Raw genomic sequence first — 6,175 nt, forward strand, 5'->3', positions numbered from 1 at the left:
AGGGAAGGGAAGGGAAGGGAAGGGAAGGACTTTCCCTCTACATCTGCATTTATTTATGTAATTTTATGTACTGATATAGTGGAGAAACAAACACTCACTTGAAAGTTTCTTTCCTAATATATAAAACGTGAGGGACTCTAAAGGTTCAGATTTTGTAAAACAATAGCTTATTTCTGACAACAACATCAACCAACAGAAATGTGTTTGTGTACAATTTACTGAATCCTTAAATATAATACTTCTCTTTTATTTGCTTCTCTATCTTGCCTACAGTTAGCATAAGAATTATTTCAGCTCAGCAGTATATGACTTACAGAAGATATATATATACTGTTACACTGAATCTGGCTTAAAGGACACATTAGATTCTGGTAGAACAATGAAGAAGATATGCTTTCATTTTAATTCTATTTTAATATATGATATTTAGTATGAAACCCAAAGATTGCATACATTTTTCTTGATCCATTGACTACAAGGGAGAGATGTTGAACACCACAGTGAAGTTTATCAAATAAAAAACTACTGTGTACTGCCTCTGCATGCATACAGAAGCTCACATTGACATCAAAAAGATCTCTACAAGTCTATTCAACAAATGTTTAGCCTCATTTTCTTCAGTTCACAGATTCTTGTTTTTATTATTTCAGTGTTGAATGCCTGAATGAAAATTCTTACCTTTGTCATATAGTGCACATAATAGACTTGTTTCAGCACTGCATGAGTTCAACTGTATGCAGCCTCTGTTGATTAATAGCACATAAAACTTGCAGTGATAACTTCTTTTATCTGTTTTAAAAACAGATAAAAGAATGTTGAAAGTTTATGTTCAATTTTATTTGTGGGTTTATTGTATTAGTCAACAAGTCTAGTGCTGAACTTCATCATCCTCTTTTTTTATAAGGTATTATTTTAAAATATTTTTTTAGTATAGTGAATGTGCATTTTGTCAAAAATACTATATAGAAATGTGAGACATGACATGCTTCTCTGAAGAACATGCCATTTCTAGGGAATTCCGTCCAGAGGCTCTGCTATAAACCATGTGATCTACTAAGCGTGATAGCTACACAATATCATTTGCAGGACAGCGCATCTCCTTCAGAAATCTGCCTTTTTAAAAATCACATGCAGAAGGTGTCAGAAGTCCCAAGTGAGCTAGAAAAAAAATCCAACTTTTAAAAGTAAATTAAATATTCCCATGAGTCAGAATTTCAGGTTTTTGAGCAATACTACAAATAATGTTTGCAGTCAGTTTTAAGAATCTTTTATATTAAATTCTGATTAGGAAAAAAATTATCAAGAGTCTTCTTAAAAATTACCTTTCTCATGCAAATATCAGTTCTAACATGAAAGTAATGTAATTGGAACATTAAAAAAATGATGCAAATGTGGATTTTATGTTATTTAATATTTTCAAGTATGCTTCATCTCAAGTTCAGTTTTAATTTTCTAATGAAAAACTGCTAGAGAAAAGCATAGTCTTTTACAATTATTTGAACTGGCATGATTTCTACTAGATACACATGCATATTTATCCAGTGTAAGGTTTGGAAATGAATGATCATGATTTTAATAAACAGCAATGATTCTTTCCTATCAATTTTATCTTAATGTATTTCTATTACTGGTGATGAGATTCATACCAGCTGACCTGTAATAAGAGGCAATTACAATGCCTCCTCATCAAAGACCTCATAGAACATTGCAGCACATTTTGAAATGATAAAAATTTTGAGGCAAATTAGTATTACTTAGGCAATACCATAACATCTATTTATTACCAAATATGAAGAATAATGCAACAGAGTAGCCATAGAACATGGCAGAAAATCACTCACTTAAGAGAAGGAGCTGAAGCTTTCCAATGATATTTTTGTCATTTTCTTGATCTTTTATCTCCCATTTACTTAGTTGGGTCTGCTCTTTTTTGTGAGCAATGCTTCCCTTTGACAAACAACCATGTCAGCAGGATGAGTAAGTTTTGTAACAGGGCAGCTGACAGTCACACAGCTGTTCTCTCCAGTTTGTATTCGAGGTTAATTTGAGGCCAAGTTCAGCTTATTCTAAAATAAACTACTCAAGCAGGAGGAAATTCCACGCCTAGCCTTCATGTTCCTTGTTGGTATATGCTGCTTTCCAAATAATGTGCTATGAAGGGAAAGCCAGAGGGGAGAGGCAGTGAGATTTTAGTGGGAGCTGTGTACTAACTTTTATTTAATGAGTTTAGGAGATCAAGGAAGAAACTAATCAACTCCTCATTAGAAGCCTTTCATATACTCATTCAGATGCCTTTTAGCACTTGAGCTCATCTAAATCTAAAATCTCATCCGTAAATTATTAAAATCTTGTTATACGCTATTGCTAACGTTTAGTGGTCAGTTGCATTCCAGCTGTCATTAGAAAGGGCATTGGGTCAAGCTAAACAGAGACAAATGAGTTTACAAAGACAGGCAGGAATCAGTCCTAACTTGTCTTTGGCATGCAGAAGTTATGGATCTCACAAAGTTTCTACATGTTTTACGTTGTTGGTGAACTACCTAAGAAAATTAGTGGGGGAGAGAATACAAAATATTATCTTCCAATGACCACGTAAAATTAGTGCCTTGATGATAGGATTTCCTGGAAAGCTTCAGTGTTTGGTACACCAGATGAGAAGAAAATGGAGAGATTGAATGATAAGTCTGATAGCAAAATTGATGTGAGGGAGTGAGGAGATGAGTTTTAGAAGCCATTGAAATAAACTAAATTTATACAATAAGGATAATCTCATTCAAGGCCAGTATGGAATCAAGTACGGCAGTTTTCTATAAAGGCTATAGAACAACAGAGCTCATTAAAAAAAAGAAAAAAAGATAAGAAAAAAGGTTTAGGTAAATATAGCAAGGAAAAAAGAGAAAACAGTCATAGCTGATTCATCCTCTAAGAATAAAATCTTCATCCTCGAAAAAAGATAGAATTCAATAAGCTCTTGTTAGGAAACATCAAAGAATAATGTCACCACATAAACATGCACCTAAAAATAGACAACTGGATCAAAGGAAAACATGTGTTTCTATCATACCAGAAGTCTATGAATACTAAAAGTCTGTAAAAGATGAATGAACTATAGGAATTGATTTAAAGTGAAGATATGGACATAATAAGTGTGAAAACACTTGGACAGATAAACAGATCAATTGCATGCTATGACTAAGAAGTACAACTTCTTTATCAGTACGACTGATAAATTAGATCAGGTAGCTAAGGAAATATTTTACATGTTAAAGAAAGCTTAGAGTTAAATAAATAAATTAACTGTAGAAATTATCAAAATTGATATGAAACAAAATATCACATTTAGATAAGAAGAAATATTATTGGAGTTACCTTATGTTATCACACGACAATGCTGGTGACTCAAAAATGTTGGCATTAATTTCACAAAATATGCTAACTAACTAAAAACACATAGACAAAAGAAAAAAAACAAACAAACATACAATGCTAAAAAAAAGTAGAAGTAATAATAATAATAATAATAAACACTGAACAAGAAAACACCTAGACAGCACTGATTAAAAGCACCATACCAAAAAAAAGTACAACGTCTGGGGGAAAAAAGAAAAATAAAAAAAGAAAAGAAAACAAACAAACAAACAAAACAACAGGGGAATAAAGGCTTTTAGAAGCTGAGAACAGCCATGCAGAACCAGTCTAAAGGTGCTGCTGTCTATGACTACAAGCAGCTTTTGAATGAAGATCAAAATAGTGGAGTACACAATGAATACTATCTGAAATCTCCAGTGATCTGCTTCTTAAGAGCTTCTTCAAACAGAAACAGTGTATTAGTAGAATCACATCTTTTTTTTTTGGTCTATCAGATCTCAAAGGAGTATGCCTGTCTATGAACTAGGCCAGTCATTTTTCAATATATGCATCCACAATATCCTGAGCAAATTTTTCCAAAGCATAACCCATGGAAGTGCAACCAGCTCGTCCTTAACACCAAGGCTGTGGCTCAGCTGTACTGAGTAAACTGCTTTTCACCTGTAAAGGGATATGTAAGTTAATGCCTTTTAAGATAAGCAAAGTAAAAGACACAGAATGAAGAAGGTAACAGCAACTCAGGGATTCAAGTGAAAAATGCTGATAATACTGTATTTAATCCTATGGAAAAAAAGACAACCTGCTGCTCAGCTGCACCAAAGACGAGTTCAGGGCAGAACACAATGGGGCAGACACTTCTTTACCAGCATCCATTTGGCCAGACACTCCTCATGCATTTCACTTTGCCTGTGGGCATAGGAATGGTCATCTCTGCTTCCTGCTGGCTACACTAGCCATTAAGCAATTGCAGTGTGCTTGCAAGTGCTTCGTACACTGCTTGCAGAGACTTTCTGTGTATGGTTGGTGGATGAAAATGGATGCTTGAAGAAAAGTGATCTGGTGAGAGAGGGTTATCTACACACAGTGGAGAGAAACATCTTCTGTTTGCTTTGAACCTGCCACCTGCTAATATGTGATGTTTCCATTCTTGCTTAGGAAAAGAAAATCAACCATCAGCCTCTTCTGATCTTTTCCTTTTCTCTTATGATTATATAGACTTCTGTCAAAGCCTTCCTCAACTTGTCATTTTTCAGACTCAGTGCTCCTGGTCTATCTATGAATTTGTTTGACTGTCTTTCTATATTTCTGATTATCCTTGGAGTTTTTTGCTGAACTCCCCCCAGTTCTGTTATGTCCTTCTTTAGATTTCAGGATTGCATTTTTTCACAATGATATAATTATATTTTCTCTTTTATTTTCTATTCTTTTCTCAACAATTCCTAATATTTCATTTTCTTTTATTTTTCCTCAATCTGAAGTGCCAGAAAGAGATTTTAGAACAAATTAATGAAATGAAAAGTATCTTCAGAGCCATCTGGTACTCATTCAAGAGCTCTGGAGCAACTCAAAGAATAAATTGCATAATAGTTAATTGTAGCATATAATTTCTTAATAAAATCATCATTAGTAAAATAATACAATTTGACAACAGTTATAGATTATAAAACAGATCATTCAGGAAGACATGACAAGAAATTGTAAATCTGTACATTTGGCTTTCGTAGTCTTCAGATTGCTCAAAACTGTTGGTACATTTATCAGAAACACAAATTTACATAGAGCAATAAAGCACAAGAAACAAGGCTCTGGCAGAGAGAAATATAAACTTTTTTAGAGTTCTTTAAAGAAATAGCAAACAAGTAGATAACCATTATCTAATTGCCATAGATTTTAGAAAGATTTTAGCAAATCCCTAGCTAGGGAGAGAAGAGTATCCCAAGAAGGCAAGAAGAGGAGATGTGGCTCTGGGCAGCCTGGTCTAGTGGTTGGTGACGCTATTGCAGGGGGTTGAAACTAGTTGATCATTATGGTCCTTTTCGACCCAGGCAATTCTATGATCCTATGATATATTGCCATTGATGTGGTTGAATGATTTGAGCTAGGATATGTAATGTTCATCAAGGGAGATAGTCTGTGGAAAGATGGTGTGACAAAGTTTGCTGATGACAGAAAGATTACTTACAGCAGTAAAAAGTGGAAGTAATTGCAAAGGTTTGCAGAAAGATCTCACAAAACTGACAGAATGAATGAAGGAAGTTCAATGCCGTTTAGTACAAAGTAATGGAAACAAAGAAAAAAAGAGTCCGTAACACACACATAATCTGGGGCTCTAAATTACTTGTTAGCTGATGGTAAAAGCTCTTGGATGTCTTGATGAATAGATCCATCATGGTGAAAAAGATATAGATAGGAATTATATAAGAAAAACAGAGAACACAACTGTTACTCTGCTGCTGCATAAAACCATGTAGTGTTAAAATTTGAATGCTGTTGCATTTCTGGTCACCCAGTAAAAATTGACATGGCAGATTATTTCTGAAAAGTTGTCCATCCCATTTCTGGGTGACGTGTTCAGACAAAGTTAGAAAAGTTCTCCTATTCACCTGTCCTCGTTAAATAAGAGGCCATTTCTGAGGTAATAGATTGAGCTGAACTAGACTTCAGTGGTGCCTGAAAGCCTGTATTTTGATTTTATCATTATATCAATTGATCTAATGAATGATAGTACTTCTCCATGCAAATCTTTTATCTCTAACTCTCCCAAGGTCTCTGGAAAAGTAGCGTAAAAGCTGCCTGGCACTCTTTT

This window comes from Meleagris gallopavo, chromosome 1 (assembly GCF_000146605.3).
Source record: "Meleagris gallopavo isolate NT-WF06-2002-E0010 breed Aviagen turkey brand Nicholas breeding stock chromosome 1, Turkey_5.1, whole genome shotgun sequence".
Taxonomy (NCBI): Eukaryota; Metazoa; Chordata; class Aves; order Galliformes; family Phasianidae; genus Meleagris; species Meleagris gallopavo.